Here is a 25,110-nt window from a genome sequence, read left to right on the forward strand (position 1 = left end):
CATATGTCACAAGAGATCTATCTCCCAGTTTTCTACCTTAAACCTCACACGGACAGGAGGGAGGAGGCGTAAGTCCACGCAGCTCTTTGTCTCGATAGTGGAGAGAACGAAAGGCTCACCGGTCTCAGCGCAATGTGTCTCCTCGTGGATCACCGCCTGCATCAGGGTATGTTATGAGCTGAATGGGAAACCAGCGCCCCGAGTGACTGCCCATTCCACTAGGGTTTGGGCATCGTCCACGGTGTTCCTAGCCCAGGTGCCAATCCTGAACATATGCAGGGCAGCCACGTGGTCGTCCGTGCACATGTTCACCACGCATTACGCTAACTCACAGCAAGCCCGGCAGAATGTGGCTGTGGGGATGGCTGTGCTACAATCCGTCAATATCTAGACTTCTGACCCCAGCTCCATAGTTATGGCTTGGGAATCACCTACTGGAATGGACATAAGCAAGCACTCTAAGAAGAAAAAACGGTTACTTCCCTTGTAACTGTTGTTCTTAGAGATATGATGCTTATGTCCATTCCAATCCCGCCCGCCTCCCCTTTATTGGAGTTTCCAGCAAGAAGGAACTGAGCGGGGTTGGAGCCAGCAGGGGTATATATGCGTGGCTATGCTGGCACCACTCTAGGGTGCTCCCCACCTGGCCCCAATGGGTGCCGCTAAAAGTAAAAAAGTTCCGACGACTGTGCATGTGGCACCCGCGCACCTACTGGAATGGACATAAGCAACACATCTCGAAGAACAACAGTTACAAGGTAAGTGACTGTTTTTTCTCCAGAATTACACTAGTGTAACAGAGATCAGGATCTGGTTCCAGTGTAATTCTCACGAAGAATCTGTGGCCATCATCCTAAAATACATTTTAGATGGGGCTTTATTCAATAACTAACATCTGTCACATGTGGTTCATTCTCTCTTATTCTCTTCCCGGGGCAAGACTTTTGTGTGCATTGCAATGGTTTGCTTTGGCAGGGTGATGGTTGTATTTTTGTATGAATGTGTAAATGTTGGTATGTGTTTGTTAGAGAAGACAAGAATGGGGAAATATGCCTTGCAGTCAGAAGATGGTAAGGTTTCTGATGCCTTTTAGTTCCCTGGGACTGTTCATTCTGCAGTCTCAGACCAGTCCCTGAAAAAGTTTTGTCTCCAACTCAGATTGTGCTTTTATCTTGAGGCAATGAGTAGATAATGGAGCTATTCATATACCTAAAAGTGAAGCATGTGTTTCAGGATCAGAGTCTAGATACATATTAATTACAAAGTAGTGGTAAGTATGAGAAATCCAAATGATCTTGATTACTTATTTTCTCATTTACAATACACAGGAGTTTGTTTTTTTGTCCTCACATTCAGTCCTGCTGTGTGAAAGAAGAGTTTGCAATGCATATGCATAAAGGGGACAAATCAATGTAGTTAAAACTGTTGCATATATTTTTACCTTGTTGGTAAAACCAGATTTGCAACATACACTGAACACATAAATGAGACGGGCTGGATTTGTTCGTCCGTGGACAGACTGAGGTCAGAAGCAGGTTTCTAGTGTGTATTTGTCAGGCTCCCGACTATACATTAGGAATTAGCTAACATTCTTGGTAAATAGGAGTTTGTTCATTCACTCTGCTTGCAGAAATGATGATTATACATACAATTAAATATATGCTTGCATTGTCCATCATTGCAGTTGCTTGGGATAAAAGTATTAACAACTTTGCTTATAAAGTATCCTCAGCTTCTCACATTGTCAATTCTGAAATGCATGGGTGGTACCAGTAAGGATGTTAAATATCAGTTAATTGACTAGTCGATTAACCTCATGAATTCTTATCGGTTACTTAACTATTCTATAGTCTACAGGGCTGGGGCCAAGCTCTCCACATGGACTGGCTACCTGTCTGGGGAGGTGGGAGCTGATCTCTCGGACCTGACACAAGCCGGAACTGAGCTGTGCTGCCTGCCCCCTACTACACTTTAAATGCAGAGCCACAGTGGAGGTAGGTCCCAGACCTAGTGTGAGCCAGAACTGAGCTGGGCTGCTGGCCAGCCTGCTAAAAAATTTACTAGTGGGAGGAGGGGTGTGTGTGTGCAGTGCGTGTAGTCTATAACATTAACCTATACACTTTTGCTTATCGGTTAATCAGTTAATCATCTACATTACTACATCCCTAGGCACTAGCATAGCAGAATTACTCACCTGGTGTCTGAAACTAAAGACAATCTTTATACAGAACTCTCCAATGGAATTAACACCCATCTCATGCTGTTGCAGAAAGAGAAACTCCAGTACATTGTCCATTTGCCAACTCTATGATGGACACCTGGGCATCAGTGATTATAGCCTGAATTTTTAAAGGTGTTGCTGCCCTCACTGCTGCAAAACCTGAACGATTTAGGAGCCTATCATTGTCAAAAGGGACTTAGGTACTTAGGCGCCTATATCCATTCGGAAAATAAGATTTAGGTACTATCAGTTAGGTATTGCAGCACTGAGTGCAATGTCAAAATACCTTTACAAATCTGAGTTTATAAGAGTTTTACAATTTTCAGTGAAAGTGTACTTTCGTGCTTGAGACAGGTTCAGCATGATAGCCCTGGGGTCAGAATTCTCCTAACAGACAGATGAGGCAGCATGCTGCCTGATTCTGCCAGACAAATGCTGCCCAAACTGCCACATGAATGCTCCTCAACTCTATTCCAGAGGGGCCAGTTGTTCTTGAGAACATGTCCTTCTCTGCTGAAATGTGCACCGATTGCTTATTACTTCACTTTAACATTTTTTCAAGATTCTCATAGGTTTGGGCATTTTTATTAATCTTTCTTCAATAGCATTTTGGTTTGGTCTAATCTGGAGTGGGGTTTTTTTGTCTCTGATGGGGCTAGATATCTTGTTATAAGTATGTGATGGTGTATCTGTCCCTAATCACAAACGGACAGGGTCATCAGTCATGAAGTAGCCTATATTTGAACTGGGTTAAAGTAAAATGCACAAATCAACTGAACCTCATCGTCTGCTGCCCTTTACTGGTTTTATCATTCTTAAGATTAATTAACCATTTATTAAAGTGAATGTTATAAATGAACATATTTCCAGTTTCTCTTTTTGTATTCATACCAGTAGCTGCTCTTTAATCAATCTAGGTAATTGGTGACTCATATGTTTATTTTCCTCCTTCACTATTTTAGTATTATCAGAATGTGACCTCCTTAATAGATGTGAAAAATGTCCCAGTTTATCACATCGCTTCCAGAGGCTGTCAGAGTCATTTTTAATCTCTAGCTTTTGCTTATAAGTCTGACTCAGAATGGAATGGCCATGCAGTGTCATGTGACAATGACAAAGAATCACAGAAAGGGGAACTTTTTCACTGAATAACTGCCTACATTGGAATAAGAAAAACAGTATTATCCCTAAAGCCACTTTTTCCTTTGTCTTAGAAACATCCCAGAGCCCTGCAGTCTGGACTCCTAGGGTGTGTCTAAACTACAGAGTTTTGTCGACAAAAGTGGACTTTTGTCGACAAAACTATACCTGCGTCCACACTACCGCTGAGTTCTGTCGACATAACGTCGACAGAACTCAGCAGTTTTGTCGACGTATGTAAACCTCATTTTACGAGGAATAACACCTTCTGTCAACAGAGTTTCTGTCAACAGAAGGTGTTATTGAATGAAAACTGTCCTTTGCGTCCAGACTACCATGTCGACAAAAGCAGCTTGCTTTGTCGACAGAACTCAATGTAGTCTGGACGCGCTTTGTCGACAGAAGCCTGTAGTCTAGACGTACCCCTATTGAAGAGTTAAAGAAACAGTGCATGTATCTTCACGCTCTGGTCTTTGGGGCTCCTTTTTTCTTTCTTTTCTTTTTTTAAATACATACCAAATTCTATGCACAGTTTGAAACCACTGTATTATAAACTCCAATAGTAGCACTGTACCCCAAATCTCAAACTATAATAGATATTATGAAAGACTTTAAAAATTATTAAGATTACCAGAATCTCAACAGCTCTACAAAGGCTGATTACAGATAAGTTCTGACAGCAATTAAGAGGCACAGAAGAAAGGATTCTGTAAAGACTTTATTTTCCTCAGAATTCAGACACCAGTATATTTCACTTTGAAGGAAGACCTCAGTGACGCAACTTAAGGCAGAAATGCAGAGCTCTATTTGTTCTCCGGATCAATCATACACATTCCAGCATCTTAGCTAAGATGTGTGTAAGGCACACATAGCACATTAAATGCATTTCCCTGACACTGCCAGCAAAATTTAGTACATTTTAAAAAGCCCATTTTCGCTAGTCATGTAGGATGTACGGAACAATGGATTTCTGCCAGAGATGAAGTTTGCCCAATTAGTCATTCCAAATTTAAGGCTGAAGTTAGGCTTCTACACAGTATAGTTAAAAACACAAATTTGCACACTTAAATAGACCTAAAAGATGCTTTGATGAACATATTTCATAAATCATTCTAATTCTGTCCATAAAAATATTCTTCTGTAACCCTCCAGTGATGTGGTTAACAGCAGCAAATAAGGGCTGTGTTACTGGTCAGAGGGAGACTCCCCCCTCCAGGGGTCCGTTCTCCCCCCATGATTACTCCGCCCTCCCGGGCGACTTCGAGTAAGCACTGGACCAGCAGTGCCACCAATCCACTGCCTAGACTGAACCTGCCACTATATCCCCACAGACAGAGGCCTTCGTGGCCAGCCAATAGTGGGGGAAGGTAGGAGGGCTCAGGTCCACCCTCACTTTGAGCCCCGACCCAGGGCCCTAAGAACCGGGAATGCATTCCCAGGTCTGGTTGGTGGGGTTGAGACCTGTAACGCACCAACCTCCGGGCTATCCAAAAGCCACGCCCTGGGTCGCTTCCTACCTCCCTCCTTTTATTGAGTTGCTCCTTCCTCACTCCACATTGCGACCCCTTCCTGCCATGGTGGCATCTCTTTTATACATCCCACCGGGGATGCGTCTGATGTGGGGAAGGCCGTGCAGCTGTCTTTGGCCCCTCCCCCTTCCAGCTATCTGGCACATGCACCTGAGCCCATCTCCTCATAAGCTACGGAGCTGGCGCACATGAGCGGAGGCTGAACTGCCACCTCCGCCTCTCCCCTGACCACCAGGGCCAGCATGCAAGGAGTGGGTCGGCACCCATCCCCCTCTCCGGCAGCCACGGAGCATGCGTGGCACAGCCTGGACCGGTGCCGCACAGCCACTTCTCCCCAGAACGCCAGGGCCAGCATGGCCGGCGTGCGGGGCGCTGGGGCATCCCCATCACAGGCTGTGTTCAATATTTCAAGGGTCCCTCTTGTCAAATAGCTAAACTGCAGAGTTGTTGACTCGAATCTCACGACTTGAACTCGAGTCGAACTTAACTTGCAACTTGCCTAGGTGACTCAACTTGAGACTCGAGTCGGGTTCATTGTTTGTGACTTGAGACTTGACTTGAGACTTGCTAATTTTGTTAAATCGACTTGGTGAAAAAATTGTCTGAAAAAGCCGATATTGATGGCTTGTACAAAAGTGACTTGCCTTTTTTTAAATTAAGACTTGAGACTCGACTTGGGACTTGACTTGAAAGTGACTTTAGGGACTCGAGACTCAACTTGAGACTTGAACTGTAGTGACTTGAGACTTGACTTGGACTTGACAATGATGATTTGAAGACAACACTGCTAAACTGGCTTGAGACACCACTCAGAAACCTCGGGAAGCTAAATATGTCCTCCCTGAGTGCTCTGACCACAGGGTTTCCCCACTCTCAATTTCTCCAAGAATGGGGAAAGAGTAATACATTTAGAAATATCCAGTAATAAAATATATGTAAATAAAGAGTCCGCCAATGCCAGTGCTGGAGGCACTGGTGCCATTGGAACCCCAGAAGCTCTGGGGTTAATCTGCACCATGAGAAGGCAGTTGGAGTTTGCCCTATCTTTTCTCAGCACCGGAGGCAAAAGCTATGCCAGGGCTCGCAGGGTGCTGGGGATGGTGCCGGCGGCCCGGGGGTGCCAGTGGTGTACCAGTGCCTTTGCTGAATTAGAGCCCTTAGTAGGTGCCCTTTTTGATGGCTAGGGCACATGCATCACACTCCTGGGAGTGGTGCCAGGGCCCAGGGCATACGAATGGCTCGGGCTGGCCCTGGGAACACCATGCACCTCTTGCGCATGCTCAGCTTGACTGCACACTACTATAAAAGTCTCTGATCCGTGGCACCAGGACATGCCCAATACCAACAGTGGAGCACTCACAAAGGCATCACTCAGAGAAGAACTAATTCTTTCAATCAACTCTGTACTGATTATGCCTCAGCCGAAGGAGAATTGTCTCCAGTTCTGGGCACCACATTTCAAGAAAGATGTGGAGAAATTGGAGACGGTCCAGAGAAGAACAAAAAAAATTATTAAAGGTCTAGAAAACATGACTCATGAAGGAAGACTGAAAGCACTGGGCTTGTTTAGTTTAGACAAGAGAAGACTGAGCCCTGGTCAACACTAATGAGTTATTTTGAAATAACCCCCCTTATTTCAAAATAATAATCCACACTAACAACCCCGTTATTTCAAAATCTGTACTCCTGCTTTCCTTGGGAAATAAGCTTATTTCCAAAAAGTTATTTGAGGAGTTATTATTTCTAATTTAGGTATTTCAAAATAATTTCTTTGTGTAGGCATGCCCTGAATGGGACATGATAGCAGCTTTCAAGTATCTAAAAGGATTCTTACAAGGAGGAGGGAAAAAATTGTTCTCCTTGGCCTTTGAGGATAGGACAAGAAGTAATGGGCTTAAATTGCAGCAAGGAAGGTTTAGGTTGGACATTACTAAAAACTTCCTAACAATCAGGGTGGTTAAACACTGGAATGAATTGCCTAGGGAGGTTGTAGAATCTCCATTACTGGAGATATTTAAGAGCAGGTTGGATAGACATCTATCAGGGATGATCTAGATGGTGCTTGGTCCTGCTGTGAGGGTAGGGGACTGGACTTGGTGACCTCTCGAGGTCCCTTCCAGTTCTAGTATTCTATGATTCTATGTTGTGATGAGTTACTAAGGAGGGGACTAAAACTCCCATTAGCCCTCTCTCCATTGCACCATCCCTTCCTCCCAGACATGCAGTTGGAAAAATCCTGAACCAAGAAATGGCTGTGCTCTGTTTTGAATTGTCAGCCACCTGGCAAGCCAGGAGATCCCACATTGCAAGCAGAGAGCTGGAGAGAAGTTGAAATAAGAGGTAAATCTCCAGAAACATATGCAGCTGAGTATGGAAAGAATGAAGACTGCCAGACATTACAGCCAGGTGCAGGTCTATGAAGTACTTAAGGGGGAGCAGCAATCAGGAAGCTAGTGCAAGGGGCCCAATTGAGAGATACTGAGTCTGTCTGTAATCCTGCTAGCTCCTGTTTGCTTGGAAATGGAATAGAGACTGGACTGTAGAGAAGCTTCGGGGGGTAGCCAAGTTAGTCTGTACAGAAAAAAACAACAAATGGTCTAATAGCACTTTATAGACTAACAAAATATGTAGATGGTATCATGAGCTTTTGTGGGCACAGCCCACTTTAGATCTGAAGAAGTGGGCTGTGCCCAGAAAGCTCATCATACCATCTATATATTTTGTTAGTCTATAAAGTGCTACCAGACCATTTGTTGGATTTGGACTGTAGAGGTCACCCCAGTCACTAACCCTGAAGATCCCTAACTGTCAACTGGAGACCCCGGAGACCAAAACATTTACAATTATTGCTCACTTTGAACTGTTAACTTTTTGAAGTTTTTGTACCTAAGGTATTTGCAACTTTGATCTTTCCTGCCAGCCCTAGTAAAATATCCTTTTGCTTAGCCATGTGTCTGAGTGATTCCTGGGAATCCGAAGAGCTAGCGCTTACATGGTCCACCTTCTGGAGACCCAACAGTTCTTGCCTCAGAGTCAGGGAATACAGTAAACTTCTGATAATCCAGCACCTTTAGGAGCCAGGGGGTGCCAGATTATCAAATATGCCGGACTATCGGAAGAGGGGGCTATGAGGGATCTGGGGTGGTGTGGGGAGATGCCACACCCAGACTCCTCGTAGCCTCCCCTTCCAATAGTCTGGCTCTGCCCCAGGCGTCCCTGATTCAGCCGCTGCTGGTCAGTTTCAGCAGCGGCTGAATCGGGGACGCCTGGGGCAGAGCAGCTGGGGTGCTGCCGGGTTGGTCCCGTAGTGCCACCCCTCTGCGCTGCGAGACCAACAGAGCAGCTGGGGTGCTGCCGGGTTGGTCTCGCAGCGCAGAGGGGTGGCACTACGGGACCAACCCGGCAGCACCCCAGCTGCTCTGCCCCAGGCGTCCCCGATTCAGCCGCTGCTGGTCAGTTTCAGCAGCGGCTGAATCAGGGAATCCAGGCTCAGAGCAGCTCCAATTGTCCGGCTGCCCGGAGCACTTCCGGGTTCCTGATGGTACCGGACCATCAGGAGTGCCGGAGCATTGGATGCCGGACCAATGGAGTTTTACTGTACTTGGCAAACAACTGGAATCTTTGGCATCTGGTGTACAAAGCTACCCCCATCATTCCAAGTTCTGACTCATGATTTTTGAGTGCCTGGAGTTAGCAATACTGCCTGTACATCCACAGCACAGAATCGAGGCTGCTGCTTTGTTTCCATAATGTCTCATGAATGCACATGATGTAGACAAGCACTAAATGTTGCATGTAAGTCAGAATTTATATTAATTTATTTACAGACAAAATCTGCCTTTTTTCTTGATAGTGTTACACCAAATAATGGCGAGGGCAGGGGAGAGAATTGCTAACAGACACATGTTCACACAGTATCCATTTGAGAAACTCACAAACCAGAAGTAGATCTTGTCCCCAAGACAATAACATACCAGAGTATCTTTAATTGCATGCAGACACTGCTGGTTTTTTCCTTTAAACATATAAATAAAACCAAATTCCTAAAATCTGCACTCCTGCTTTAGCATCTGGCCCTGCTCATGAGAAAATTACTGAAATTCAATAACATAACAATTATACGCAGTCTTATTGAAGAGAATAATGACTGCTGAAATGTGCAATCCCAACAGAAGGCTGCACTTGCTGATAGTGTACTAAATCTTCCACTAAAGCATTGTTTTTATACCTGCACTAAAATCTTTTACATAGATGTGCACTGGATGAAATCAGAAATGAGCATTTTGAACACTGGAGTGACAAATGGAAGTCTTATTATTAAAGCATGGGTCAAAGAGTGAGCTCACCACAGTCATCATCCCCGTTACTATTGCATGCTTCAGTACTCCCAGCCTGACAGACAGACAGAACAAGCTATGAAGTGTGAACAATCATTTTCTCAAATGAGGCATGTCAGAAATGGGCTGAAAGGAAAATAAATTCCTGTCAGCTATGTTACTTTTTTTTTAAACTCTGTCCAGTACACCAAAACTGAGCTATCACATAGTAGAGTCTAGGAAACATGGCTATTATAGAAAAGTACAAAGACAGAGCACTCAAACTTCCTTTGAAATTAACTTTTGTCATTTTAGGAAAGAGCTGTGTCAAATGAGATTCTGCTGTTATAGTTTACTTTAAAAATCATGTACCATATTTTATAGGAAAAAACAGCATCCAGACAAGTTCTAAATAAAACCACATAGTATAGTTTCAGGCTTTAAAAGAAAATGATAGTACACCTTTTTTTACCTTCACAGACTATATCTAATATTCTCCCATTGTTTAGTATGCACAGATCAACCAACATATCTATAGACTGCTAGCATGTGACCCTCAGACAATCTCTAACCCATGCTGAAAATTATATTCCATTCTAGACCAAAGAAAATCTCACTTTTCCATACCCCTCACCTTTATCCTTCAAGATCCAATACTTGGTCATCCTCTTTGAAATTCCTCACACAAATAAACTAGATAGGCCAGTCACTGACACATGTTTTACTCTTACATTTACAGTAAATGTAAGAGGGTCATAAACATTTGACTTTGAATAAGGGATTGCCAATCTGAAAAGTTGAGAAACACCACAAAAGACTATCATCTCTATTGTACCTGTATTTCAACAGCTTCTAAATGCCTGCAATTTCTCTTAGCCACTGAAACTAAGAGGTAGAAACAGGCTAGAGTACCTACCAGTATGAACTTCTCCTCCATATGGAATGAAGGAACCTCTTCAAATGTGATATGCTGCAGCAATGTTAAATAGAAATTCTTTTAAAATAAAAAATGTCATTACTATTACATTTTCATTTAGAAACCTTATGAATTTGACATGTGATCTAGATCATGATTCTCTCCTTTTTTTTCTTTCTGAGGCCCACCCTCAACATACTACAAAAACTCCAAAGCCACCAGTGCCCCAACAGCTATTTTGCTTCATATACAAGTTAGGGCCAACATCAGAAGGCAGAAATCAGGGCAATTACCCAGAGCAATTACCCATGCCACTGGAAGCTAAGTTGCTCAGGCTTTGGCTTCAGCCCCACTAACAGGCCTTAGGGCCCTGGGCTTCAGCCCTGCACAGCAGGACTGCAGCTTTCTGTCTTGGGCCCCAGTGAGTCTGACACTGGCCCTGCTTCGAGGACCACTTAAAACCTACTCACAGCCCCCCAACCTACATGAAAGACAAAGAACCAAACTAGTATAGGAAAAAATAGTTACTTTTGAAAGCAGGTGTGTTGACTGCTTTAAGTAGAGCAATAATGCTCATGCAGTTACCTAATTATGTTAGGTACTAAATCTCATAACATAGTAACTTGTAAACTTAGGCTAGAGAACAAAAAGAAAAACATACTTTGCAACAAGGTAAATGACAAGTTAATTCTAAATACATAAGTCCGTGAGAATTTTTATACCTGATTATGTGCTGGTGAAAGGCAAAGTAATGAAGATCAGACTAAAAAGTGTGAATTTACCTGCTTTTACTAAACCATCCATGAGATCATCAACTCCATCCCCTCAGCCATTTATATTACCTAAGAAGGCCAGAGAAGCATAAAGGTAGCTGAGATGCCTCAGTTACTGCTGACGCAAGAACTGTGTCTTACAAGAACCCCTTCACACCCCTCAGGCAGGAGCAGGAAGGATTGGAGAGTGTGGTGCACAGCACACAAGAGTGAAGAGATACTAGCAAGAGTGATGGCCCATAAGGCAACTCCAAAGTCTCCCTAAGTTGTAGTTAAATCAGGGTCTTCACTTATTGGGCGGGGGGGAGGGCGGAATGCGTGTAGTCTATAGCATTAGCCTATAAGTTTTTGCTTATTAGTTAATCAGTTAATCGACTACACTATTACATCCCTAGCTGGAACAGTGTCTCCAGGGTTCAATTTTGAGGAAGGACCCTTGTCTAAGGATGCTACAGGAGATGCAGGGATGTTGTACGTTCCAGGTGTGAGGCACAACAGAGAGATTTCCTCCATGAGTAGCAGTTTTATTTGCAAATCTCTGGCTCTTCTTGTTCTGGCCATGAGCTTCTTACAGTGGGGGCACTTCTGAGGTAAATGTGCTTTCCCTAAGCAACAGACACACCAGCAAAGGCTGGAATAGACAATCTGCATGTTAAACAATGTTTAAACCTCGGGAACCAGGCATAGCCAAGGGGCCAGTCAGGGACTGCTGAAGCAGGGATCTGACATTTTTTTAAGAAAAGAAAAAGGGAGCCTATAGGGCAAGTACTACAAAGGAAGGTAGGTAAGTTTAGCTGGTTAGGAGAAGGTTTCCTGAGGGTGCTGTTGTTCCAACTGAAGCCAAAGGCAATAGAAAAGGAACTGAGGGGATAGCTGGCTGCACATGTGGGATGGCTGCTCCAAATGGCATGGGCCGGCTGCCTCACCTATGCAACATACCGAGGGCGCTGCTACCACAAATCTCCTACTAGAGGCAAAGAGGCACTAAGGGTACATCTAGACTACATGCCTCTGTCGCCAGAGACGTGTAGATTAGGCTACCAGGCATAGGAAAATGAAGCAGCGATTTAAATAATCGCCGCTTCATTTAAATTTACATGGCTGCCGCGCTGAGCTGATCAGCTGTTTGTCGGCTCAGCGCGGAAGTCTGGATGCGCGGGTGTCGACATCAAAGGCATTTGTCGACCACCCAGGTATGCCTCATCCCAGGAGGGATAGCTGGGTGGTCAACAAATGCCTTTGATGTCGACACCCGCGCGTCCAGACTACCGCGCTGAGCCGACAAACAGCTGATCGGCTCAGCGCGGCAGCCATGTAAATTTAAATGAAGCGGCGATTATTTAAATCGCTGCTTCATTTTCCTATGCCTGGTAGCCTAATCTACATGCCTCTGGCGACAGAGGCATGTAGTCTAGATGTACCCTTAGACACCTAAAGTGGAGCACCCACAGAGGGACTCCTTGAAGAGCTTTGGATTGTTTTTCCTCTGCTGATAGCAACAACAGAGCTCATAATCATACAAGTAAGGTCCTATTTAGAGGGAATTTAGTTAAAAGTTTGAACAAATCCCTTCCCAAAATAGTAATTAAATATCAGTTATTTTCTATTGTGGTTGTGTTATTTGATTCTGAAATCCTGGATGGTTATCAGATCAACCAATTGTTTTATATTAGCAAAATTGTAGTCTAATACGCTTTTTATCTCACATCCTATAATATTGTATGCTTTTGTTAAGGACAGTTGTGTTATTGAAACTAAATGAATGAAAAGAGAGGTGGAACTGGTATTCAGTGAAACAACTTGCTTAATTAAGATTTGTTTTATACCCTATCTTTCTTACAAGGTTCATACTGTAATTAAACAGATTATTGTAGGCAATTGGCCAAGACCTGACGTATCCTCAAGCTTGCAAATTCGTGTAATAAATTCCAAGAATCCTCTCAGATTCCTAAATCTAAGGGTGAACAGTCATGCTTTCTTGAGTTTGAAATCTGACAAAGACAACATTTATTTTGTCGCTTATAAACAAATATTTCTAACTTTTGCCAATGTATTGTGTGGTCTGTGCTGGCTGCTTATTAGTTTCTAGACAGAGTAGAGTGTAAGGTATAGATTTTGACCCATAAATCCCTAAATGGCTTCAGGTTTTCTTACTTGAGAGAATGCCTCTTTCCCTGGGCCATATTACCACAAATAAGTAGAAACTCTCAAGTTCAATCATTCTCCTTTTAAAAGCCAGGGAGCTGATAAGAAAATGTTCTCTGGCTGTCATCTATGGACCAGCTCCCCTCTCCTTGGTCTGAGCCCACATCTGCTCAGAGAATGCTGCAAGAGTTATTTACCAAGGGAGCAAAGTGAGGGGTGGCACAGAAGCTGCAATGCCCCAGGACCAGCAATGGAGGCATGGTAATTCAAAGAAATGAACAGTAAATACCACCTACATGCTGATCAATCAATGACTACAAAGATCCCAACCCATACTCAAGCATTGACCTCCCTCAAGCCCCTCCCTCTCCTAAAATATTGAGGCTTGACTGTGCCCATGCCTTATGCAACTGAAGTGCAGGGAAGCAGAAAGGAATAAACCTGACTTTGACCGAGCTATGTAATGGCTCCACAGAATCACAGCCCTGTGATCAGGAGAGAACATAAAGTGCACCTTATCTGCGCCATGGAACAACTGGACAGAGAGGGGCAGCCACGGAGTAGATAGGTTTCTTTTAGATATATATTGACACAGATGGCTACGTCTGGACTGGCATGATTTTCCGCAAATGCTTTTAATGGAAAAGTTTTTCCGTTAAAAGCATTTGCGGAAAAGAGCGTCTAGATTGGCACGGACGCTTTTCCACGAAAGCACTTTTTGCGGAAAAGCGTACGTGCCAATCTAGATGCAGTTTTGCACAAGAAAGTCCCGATCGCCATTTTCGCCATTGGTGTTTTTTTGCGCAAAACAGTTTTTAGCTGCCTACACTGGCCCTCTTGCGCAAAAACATTTCCGGAAAAGGGCTTTTTCCCGAATGGGAACGTCAAAGCATTTGCGCAAGAAGCACTGATTTCAGACAGTAGAACGTTAGTGCTTTTGCGCAATATCAAGCGGCCAGTGTAGACAGCTGGCAAGTTTTTGGAAAAACTTGCCAGTCTAGACGCAGCCAAATATGTATTAGCTTGAATACTACTTTGCCCATTTTCACAGAGTTTAAGGCCAGAAGGGACCACTAGATTACCTACTTCGTCCTCAATGATGGCACAGAGAAGTGACTTGTTCAGGGTCACATAGCAAATCAGTAGTAAAGCCAGGAACAGATGCCAGGTCTGCCGCCTCCTAGTCCAGTGCCTTCTGTGCAGCATCACAGAGTCATAGACTCATAGAAAATTAGTGTTGGAAAAGATTCAGGAGGCCATCTAGTCCCTCCGCCTGCAATCATACATTGCCAGTTCAGTAACTGAAATTAAGGTACACAGCCCAGCCCATTTTCTGACACAGGGACATTCAGCATTTGTCTTGAGTCCTGTGACAGCAGAAGCTCTGAACCATCTTTTGTTATTTACAAAAAAGTAATAGAAGACAGCCCTAAATAATAACCAGTAAATATACACTGACATGAACTGATCCCTGTTACGGAAACAAGAAGTAACTGGGCTCAATTTTTGCAGCAGAAAGCTGGGAAGATATAAAATATCACAGACATTTGTAACAAAAATGAGTTGCTAAGTTTGGTATGTACTCCAACAAATCATGTTATACACCTTCCCTAAAATCCTTAGGACAGTCCACTGTGGAGCAGTATGATCTGGTGAAAAGAAATCAGTCGCCGTTAATTTTTGTGGAGGGATGGCTATCAAACCCTCGTCTGATAAAGAGGGTTTTACCCATGAAAGTTCATGATCCTATATATTTGTTAGTATCTAAGGTGCCATAGGACTACTTGTTATTTATACTTGTTAAAAGGTCAATCTAAGGTCAATTCTGCATGCAAGTTAAGAATCCACAGGCTGGAATCTTCTGCTGCTTCTCTGAGACAGGGAAATGAGAAGACCCAGTCATCTGCAAGTCAATTCCTGTATCTGATGCCCATTTTGGCAAGGAACAGTCTGTTGCATCATCCAGCATTTTAACTGAACACAATTCCTATGAACTATGGAGGGAGATGCCTGGCCACATCTGCAGTGGGAATGGACCCTTTTGCCTCTTTTCCCAGTCTTTTTGTTTGGATGGTTTTTACTTTTGCACAATATAGTGTACTATAGCAATATGATGTAAAACTTCCTATTGCAAGTCAATATCGCAACTATCAATACTTTAATAAGCCTTGGAGTTAGAATTCCAAATTCCATTTGGAAATCACTTGCAGCTGTTTTTATGAAATATTTCCTCTAGAAATCAAATTTTCCTGACCTGTTGGCAATTATTGCACTAACATAGAAAGGGTTAGGTTGGACCGAAGGAATTTGCTATTGTGCAGTTCAATCTTGGTGAAGATCCATACTATAAGCAGTTTCTAAGAAATTTCTCAAGAGATGTCAGCTAAGCATGCCAGAGGCTAACCTCTTCTTTTGTGATTTGTGACTTATATTTGCATGATTTCACACTTGATCCATAGCGTAGACTGTCAAATGGATGTTATAACTCAGAATTAGCAATCTAATGTGTGAAGATTGATCGGAAAAGCCTAGAAATCAATTTAAGGTGACATATGAATGTTGAAGCTCAATTTTCAGAATGAGTCCAGATATAGCTCAGCAAAGTGTAGTTTTAGTCCTATTTTTCATTAACAAGTAGTATCTTGTCATATTCATAGGTAGTTATTGGCTTACTTACACCCATATATTTACCACTTGTACAAGAACATGAATTTTTCCTATTTTTCAGTTGGATTTCATAAGCAAGCTTTATTTTAAATCCTGTGAGGCTTCAGAAGACTAATAAGACTATGAACAGTCTAAATGATGACAAAACAAAATTCCTTACTTCCTAATCTAAATTTCTCCCTTTGATTTCAGTCCTATAAGAGGATGAGCACCTCAATAAAGCCTCTGGGAGCTGACCACTCAGATGACTGGGTTCCTTCTCCAAATGTACTTACTGCTCAAAAATAGATACAGCATCTGTTTAAAAAAAACAAGACAAAACCCTGTCTTCAGCACTCAAAATGTTTTATGTTACTTATTATGGTCCAGAAATGTTTAGCAGCTGCCACAAAGGACATTTCAAAAGTTGGTGTATGTGTGAGAGGACGTGATTACAAATATGCTTTTTTTTTCTTATTTCCACAAGAGTCTCTGGCTTTCTTTTGTAGTTCAAAGGTGTGTGGGGCGAGCAACAAAAGATCTTATATGTAAAGGTCAGTTAGTGCGTTTCACATTTTCCATCTAATCCTTATGGTCTTATCTGCTACTGTCTTCAATATTTGCTAAGGTGGGAATTTAAAAGTTGTGAGGAAGGTGAAAATGATTGATAATCTGCATTCTCATGAGTTTAACTATAGCATCCATGCACTTCAGTTCAAATATAAGGTGAAACATGACAACTGCAATGTAGAAATTGATTTTTAAATACTAGTTGGAAATGTCATTTATCAAATAAAGAAGCATCTCATAATTCAATGTCCACTTATGCCCCTTGAGTGACAACAGCTGATTAACATCACAGCTCAGAAAGAACAGGTGTTCTGGTGCTTGCTTATTATGAGCTTAAAGAATATTTTTAATATTTGGAAATTCTTACATATTTTAATATCAAAAGATACCTCTCCATTCCCAATGTTATCTTTGCTATAATCCGTTTGTCTTTAAATTATGTGTACAAAAAAGGATCCAAGTTTTACAGTGGCTATAATGAAAAGGAAACAGATGTCATTTATATGACAAAGGAAAGAGAAGAAAGTCTGTCTTTGTTGTGATCTACTGGTTATTTAACAGGACTGGGAATCAGGTCTCAAAGATCTCAGCCCTAGACAAAATACTTTGTTAAACTGGGGCTAACACAAAGCTTGCACCAATAACATAAGGAAAATAATCCAACCCTACTAGATCAATAAATGAGCCAGTGCTGTGATATTCAGAAATGGAATTTGAAAACTTCCAAATGAAAAGAGTGTTAGGTTCCAGAGTTTTGGGTTAGCCAGCCATAGAGAATAGAACCATCCATTACAGTTTGAGTCTATGATCTGGACCCCCACCACCACCAAAGTTCAGTGATGCTCAGATCAAATGGGCAGTCTAGTTAGAGCTATAACTTCTTTTAAAATAAAACATTTTAAATCAAAGAACTCTAAGTGAGGGTCACCCTTAAATGATTAAAGGTCTGAAAGTTGGAAATGCAGATTTATACAGCCAGATACTCATCTGTTTTCAATTGGCCAACATGCATTGACTTTTATGGTGCTGCACCAATTCACACAAGCTGAGCCTCAAGCCCATAGTTTCTCAAAAAGGAGTGATCCTACCTCTGTGCCTCCAGACTCTACCCATCATGGTCCTAACCTAGGTGTCATCTATTGCCAAATGTCATACCCTTGGTTCTGATTCAAGGATTAGCATCTATGCACAGCATTAAGCATATTGAGTTGTGTCTCTCAGGTTGGAATGCTGGACCCAGCTGGACCCCTTCAACTAAGAACAAGTTATCTCTGACTCTCACGCACTTTGGCCTTGACAAAGGAACTCAACTCAACTTCCATGGGAACTCAGCTGCCTTGATGTTTCATAGAGATGTACAGTGGCATTGTCAGGGAGAGGACCACATACCCGTTCAGCCATTGATATACTCAAACACAACACGGCATGTGCTACCTTCCTTTTTGCCCAGAAGAGCATGGGGAACCTGAGCCCAATTCCAGCATGTCTTGACAAATCTAGCAGTGCCAGTAGCGGCATTAAGATTAAACTTATTTGTAAAGGATGTTTCACACTTATGAATTCTGGGAAAGTGACCATGTCAGCCCTAATCATATCTTTTTTGTTCCTTTTAAATGTTAATGAACACTGGTTTCATGAGGTTTTATTTGTAGCTAATGTGCTCTGTTTCTAAGGTGGCTGAGGTACATGTGTAAAAGATTTAAATCACATTAAATATACCCAAAATATAAATACCTCCATATTAGTATCTAGATCTCCCTCAACTACATCAAACACATACTATCAGTATTGAGTCAGACTACTCTTTAAAGAAGATGATCTCACATCTGGGTCAAACAAAACACTGCATAATTAGTAAATATCTTGTTCATCTCTTCATTTCCTTTATCTTCAGAGCTCTTCTCAACCTTGATAGCATTAAAACCAACATTGCATTGCTTACTTTAGTTCAGTTAATATGGGTATGTCTACACTGCCACCCTAGTTCGAACTAGGGTGGCTAATGTAGGCATTCAAAGTTGCAAATGAAGCCCGGGATTTAAATATCCTGGGCTTCATTTGCATCTTGCCAGGCGACGCCATTTTTAAATCCCCCTTAGTGCGGACTCTGTAGGCACGGAGTAGGTAGTTGGAATTAGGCTCTCCAATTCGAACTACCGTTATTCCTCGTGGAACCTCCGCACTAAGGGGGATTTAAAAATGGCGGTGCCCGGCAAGATGCAATGAAGCCCGGGATATTTAAATCCCGGGCTTCATTTGCAACTTCGAATGCCTACATTAGCCACCCTAGTTAGAATTAGGGTGACAGTGTAGACATACCCTAAGATCCTAACCAAAAAACTACAGATTTCACTTTTCTACATAAGATCATGTGTTAAGCATATAAGTGGCATTCAGAAGCTGCGCAACAATGCTTTCCTGTTCACTGCTCTGTAATTATGTCATTTGTACTTTTCTTTTCCTAAGTTAATTTGTTCTAGTAATTTGTATGGGGGAGGGGTTCTTTGCTGAGACACGAGGTGACCTTGTGATTTAAAGAAATTTGTCTAGACCATGATATTACCCTCTATTCCATTTTCTTGAGTCATCTGAGTTTATAAAGGTTAAACCTGATAAAAGCTCCAGAAATAAAAATTTCACAAGTTAGAATGTGAACTGTCCTATATTTCATGCACAGAGATACAAGGTCTGACAGCTACTTAAGAAGGTTATGCAGTTCAAAGTTGTACTAGCTTGTTGTTTCAGAGCTATTTTTATTACACTATAATGGTAAACAAATTTAATTAAATCAGTATGCGTACTTCAAGCTACATTGTATATCCCAAAGTTAGTATTGTTTTCCAACATTCAAATTAAGTTTTGGCTTAGTCGAAAATTGCTTATCTATAATAACTCTGCTGTAAAGATAGCATCGCTTGACTCTGACTCTTGTTCCCTTATGTTGGCAGCACAATTAACAAGAATTCTAGCTTTCAGGAGCACTGCAGTACTGGTATCTGAGCCCTAACCCAAATCCCTCCATTCTAATCTACTATCTGATGAGGTTCAACAAGGACTAGTTCCACTTAGGACTGAAGAATCCCATGCACTGCTACAGGCTGGGGACCAACTTGCTAAGTGGTAATTGTGCAGAAAAGGACCTAGGAATTACAGTAGATAAGAAGCAACCATGGGTATCTGATTCAAAGCAACAGCTCTCACTGCCATAGTTATTTCATCAACGGTTGCCAATGCAAACCAATACCCTACAAAGACCTATTTTTCATTGTATCTCCTGTCTTGGAAAAAGAATTAGTAAATAAGCATTACTCTACTATTATGTATTATATGTATTATCGTAATGCCAAGAAGCCCTAGTCATGGACCGTGACCCTATTGTGCTAACAGCTGTACAAACACAGAAGAAACAGTTCAAAGAGCTTACAATATATGGACTGATGGGGAGTACTAGGGAACAATAAGACAACATTGGACAGCATGATGGGCAGTAGTCTCACCAGCACACCAGCAGCCTAGTCATTGTTCGGTTTTTACTCTGAAATGTGAACTGTCCGTTGGACATAAAAACCTGGCAGTTCAGAGCCCTCAGCACGGCACTGATATTCTGTCCTTCCATTAGAATCCCAGTGTGATGGCCAGTGTCCACTGGAAGCAATGGCTAGAGTGCTTAGGGGTCAGTCTTCTCTCCTGGACCACATTCACATCTGATGTCAGTCTGTCTTTTCCTTTGGTTGGGGTGCAGTCAACCTGCTGGTTAGATTTTCCATTCAATCCCATCTCTTCCTAATGTGGCAGAGTGCCCATTCAGTGCTAGTGCAGGGGTCTATACACCCCATCACAATCAGAAACAATTCTGAGTTTCAAGGATGGTATGTATAACTTTGGTTATCCTTCTGGGTGTGAATGCATAATACATGTTCTCTCACTCTCTTCTTCAAACACTATGTATGTAGGCCCAGAATAAGGAAAACATGGGTCATAAGCATATGCTGAAGCACTGTCCTGAATCAGGGCCTTAGTCACAGACAGCTCAAGGAGTAATATTGCCTGTGTTGTTCCAAATCTTTCATCTCTTGCATGTTAGTTCTCAATCAGAATTGTGCTGGCCTACATCAAACATTTGTATTTTATACAAGAACAGTTACGAGTTCATGAATACTGCATTGTATAAAGATATGGCTAAACTCTGGTGCTTATCATTAGGGAAAGGATTTATTTTATATGCAGGAAACAACAGCTATTTCATCTTGTTTGTACAGAAGTCTGTCTCCTGCTGATATGAATGCTAGGCTGCAAGCACATTTCTGATCAAGTTTAGTAATTAAATTTAGCAGCAAATATGTTTTCTTATCAGGTTTGAGAATTTTTTGCTATCTCAGTGATTTATGTCATGTTGACCTCGGATCAAGGTATTTTAAATTTAACTGAGGTGAAATTCCTTCATTTTCCAAAAGCATATGGCTTATTGAGGATTCTTTACATTTCCTCGTTATGTTGGGACTGACTTGAAATGGATTGGACTGTTTCTAAAATGCTATTCTTTTTTTGTAAAGGTCATCACATGACAGCAAAGGATCAGCATGTCATTCTGCTTGAGTATGTGATTGTTATTACTTTATTCTACCTAATTTAATCATCAAACTTATTCATCTCATGAGATGGTAATTTTCTTGCAAGTACAATTATATTTCACAGTATGCCTGCTGATTAGGCAGAAACAGAGAAATAACTCATCAGAAAATTGAAAAAAAGAAATTAAGTATCAACAATATGTATAGTAAAGATTATAGTATTTGGCAGTCGCTAATTAAACTCCCTCATTCTCAAATGTACTAGCCATGGCTTAATCGGAAGCATTGTATACATACCCAATGAATAAGTAAAGATCACAAAACCAGCCACTAAAGGTTTACACTTCTAATTGTGCAAGAAAGATGGTGGTTTTATTGTTTGTTTCTTTATGTCATGAGGAACTGTCTTAACTGATGATGTGGAAGATAGTCCCCTGTAGTAAACATGATATTTCATGAGTTGCAAACTATATCCTGGCCTGCAACATTAAAATCCTGAAACAGAGAAATTAAAAGAAAATGTCAAAACATAAATTACTGTTGTGATTACTAAAGTACCCTACAATATGCTAGATGTTGATGTAGGAGAAAGAAAGAGCCTGAAGCATTGGCCAGGTGTTTGAACCAAAGTAAGCAAGAGTTATATACTATGAGTAACAGACAGACCATGTCAAAAGCAAATGTTTGCCTGCAAGTCAGTGTCTCTTGGTACTAGAACTGCTAGCACTGATAAAAACACATGAAATATGAAAATTGCATACCATCAGGAGAGTACAGAGACATCCAGCTTAGTACATGATAAAATAGTTTGAAACAGCAAGAGTGAAAGCATAATAATGGGTAATGAATGCTTTGGAGGAAAGCACAAGGGGATGTACCAAACATGTCATTAATGAGTAAGATGATACGTACAGTGTGTATCCTAGATTGTTCATTTCTGTCTATAATGTTGGGGTACCTCACTTAACTATTTTGCCAGCCTAGGGGATGATAGTGAAATCCATACTATTGATTGATCCATGCCTATTGTCCCGGGTACAAACATGTAGGGGCTCGGAGGCCATCTGGCTACCAACAATCATTAATGTACTCCGTTCGACAATAAACCTGACTTGGGTGCCTTCGTATCTTATCTCTGGTATTGGCACGCTCACTACTGGTCTATCCAGCTATGTAGACACTCTTCTCAAACCCTTCGTAACCAATACCCCCAGCTATCTCCGAGACACTACTGACTTCCTAAGGAAACTACAAAACATCGATAACCTCCCCAATAATACCATCCTTGCCACCATGGATGTAGAAGCTCTATATACCAACATCCCACATGAAGACGGATAACAAGCAATTAGAAACACTATCCCAGAGGACACTACTGCCAACCTGATAGCAGACCTATGTAACTTTGTTCTCACCCACAATTATTTCCAGTTTGAGAACAACGTATACCTCCAGATCAGCGGCACAGCCATGGGTACACGCATGGCCCCACAGTATGCTAACATCTTTATGGCTGACCTAGAACAACGTTTCCTCAACTCCCGTCCCCTTTCACCCCTCCTCTACCTACGGTACATCGATGACATCTTTATGATCTGGACGCATGGCCAAGAAACACTGGAGATATTCCACAGAGATTTCAACAACCTACACCCCACCATCAACCTCAGCCTGGACCATTCTACACGAGAGATCCACTTCCTGGACACCACCGTACAAATCAACAATGGAAAATTAGACACCACTCTCTACAGAAAACCCACCGACTCATACAGTTACCTACATGCATCCAGCTCCCATCCAGAACACACCACACGATCCATCGTCTATAGCCAAGCCCTTCGATACAACCGCATCTGCTCTAATCCCACTGACAGAGACCAGAAGCTTCAGGATCTCTACCAAGCATTTATAAATCTCAACTACCCACCCAGAGAAATAAAAAAGCAAATTGAAAGAGCCAGACGAATACTTAGAAACCATCTACTTCAAGACAGACCCAAGAAAACCAACAATAGAACACCACTTGTCATCACCTACAACCCCCAACTTAAACCTGTCCAACACATTATCAATAAACTACAGCCTATATTGGAACAGGATACCATACTCAAAGAGGCTCTGGGAGACAGACCCATAGTCTCCTATAGACAACCACCTAACCTCAAGATGATTCTTACCAACCACCACAGGACATACCACACTAATACCAACCCTGGTACCTTCCCTTGCAACAAACCCCGTTGCCAGCTTTGTCCACATATTCATTCTGCTGATACCATTATTGGACCTAACCAAGTGAGTTATAAGATCAAGAACACATATTCCTGCGCATCCAGAAATATAATCTATGCTATCATGTGCCGAAAGTGTCCGTCCGCTATGTACATTGGACAAACATCTCAGACACTTCGCCAAAGGATTAATGCCCACAAAACAGATATCAGACAAGATCACAAAGAGAAAACAGTTTCTTGCCACTTTAACCAGAAAGGACACTCTCTAAATGACTTAGCCACCTGCATTCTGCTACAAAGACCTTTTACATCTGCACTTGAAAGGGAATCCTCTGAACTGTCATTCATGTTAAAATTCGACACTTGCCAACAAGGACTTAACAAGAATTTGAACTATCTCACCCATTACCAAGACAGTTTCCCCAATTATCACCTGTAATACCATTAACTCACAAACATCCCACTCTCCCTACCTTTAATATCATCAATTCACAGACACTTACCTTCCTTCCTCCCCCTCCCCCCTCCCCCCGCATTCCCCTTCTGTTCTGCAATGTGATTTGTCCTTTTCATATTTGTTCATTTTTTTAATTGTATCCTTTGGTATATATGGTTGTGACTACTTTCTTCCACTATTTGATCTGAGGAAGTGGGTCTGGCCCACGAAAGCTCATCATCTAATAAACCATCTTGTTAGTCTTTAAAGTGCTACATTGTCCTGCATTTTGCTTCTACTACCCCAGACTAACACGGCTACATTTCTATCACTATTCGTATCTTATCTGAGTCTGTGGTCTTTGGGGGCTCTTGTGAAGTCTATCATTGTAGCAACCTGCACAGAAATGGCACAATATACTAAGGGAGCATATGAAAACACACACAGCCAAATGTTTATCATTACTGACGGAACAGAAGGTTGTCAGGACGCCACACCACTGAATCCTGAATTTACTATAGAGCTGTCCTGAACTACTACAGTTGTATACACAAGTAGGATGACATCATAACTACAAATAGCCATTTACAATCTCATTTCTCAATCTTGCTAACTTATACACATACTTACATTTTATGCATTGGGAACATTCCCATTGACCTCAGTTAGATTATTCACATAAAATTAAACTGTCAAAAAAGTCTTTGCAGGATTGGGGCCTAAGGCTCTGGTCTTGCAAGTGACAATACACACGCAGAAGCTACATGCACACAGAGCCCCACACAAGTCAATGGGGCTCTGTAACAGCATATCACACTATAAATTGCAGGTTAGCACCCTAACAAAATGTATATAAAAGTGTACAAACAAAAACTATCACTGGAAAGCACTGAAGAGTTCACCAATTCACCAGTCTAAACAGTTGGATATTTCAAGCTCAATCTTGATCTGAGAGGCTATGTCTACACTACAGTGTTATTTCGAAATAAGCTATTTCGAAATAGTTATTTCGAAATAACTCATTTCGAAATAACGCATCTACACACAAAATGCATTTCAAAATAGCATTTTGCTAAATCGAAATAGCACATTCATACTGAGTAGACGCTGAATTGCATTTAAGGCCGGCCGGAACCAGGTCCGGCAGGGCATCAGGTCAGGAGTGTCTTTGTGTGGCTGCTGCCTGAGGCTCTCTGAGGCCTGTGCTTAAAGGGACCCCCCTGGACAGCCGGGTCTCAGGTTTCCCTGCTTTCTTGCTTGCCTACCTCGATGAGGGACAGGAAAGCATTTTGTCTCTGTGTGATCTGCTTGCCCTCACTCGGGACACCACAGCACTCTGCAACATGGAGCCGGAGCTGCACCCAGGCACTCTGGTGCTTCTCTTGGATGCGTTGCTGTGAGCCTGGCTGCACTTTCTGCAGGCTGCCATCCAGGAGGTCCATCGGGGGGCTGTTAATATCCAGTAGGCCCTGCAGGAGAGCTTCCACCCTGAGGAACACTAACAGTCTCCCTGGTCTGCCCCACTGGGGGCCTGTGCCTCATTCCTCCCTCACATCCTTCCACTTAACCCCCGCCCAGCCAGCCTTCCTGATGTAAAATAAAATACATGT

General features: G+C 42.1%; 1 protein-coding gene across 1 annotated transcript in view; it reads right to left on the reverse strand.

The window, feature by feature from the left end:
* Positions 1-21,164: 21,164 nt before the first annotated feature.
* DCDC2C (doublecortin domain containing 2C) overlaps positions 21,165-25,110 on the reverse strand; it is a 128,476-nt gene continuing 124,530 nt past the window's right edge. Inside the window, exon 13 of the mRNA XM_075923537.1 lies at positions 21,165-21,322. The gene's annotated coding sequence lies outside the window, so the exon portion shown is untranslated. The remainder of the gene's footprint in view (positions 21,323-25,110) is intronic.

Source organism: Pelodiscus sinensis, chromosome 3 (genome assembly GCF_049634645.1).
Source record: "Pelodiscus sinensis isolate JC-2024 chromosome 3, ASM4963464v1, whole genome shotgun sequence".
In the NCBI taxonomy this organism is placed as follows: domain Eukaryota; kingdom Metazoa; phylum Chordata; order Testudines; family Trionychidae; genus Pelodiscus; species Pelodiscus sinensis.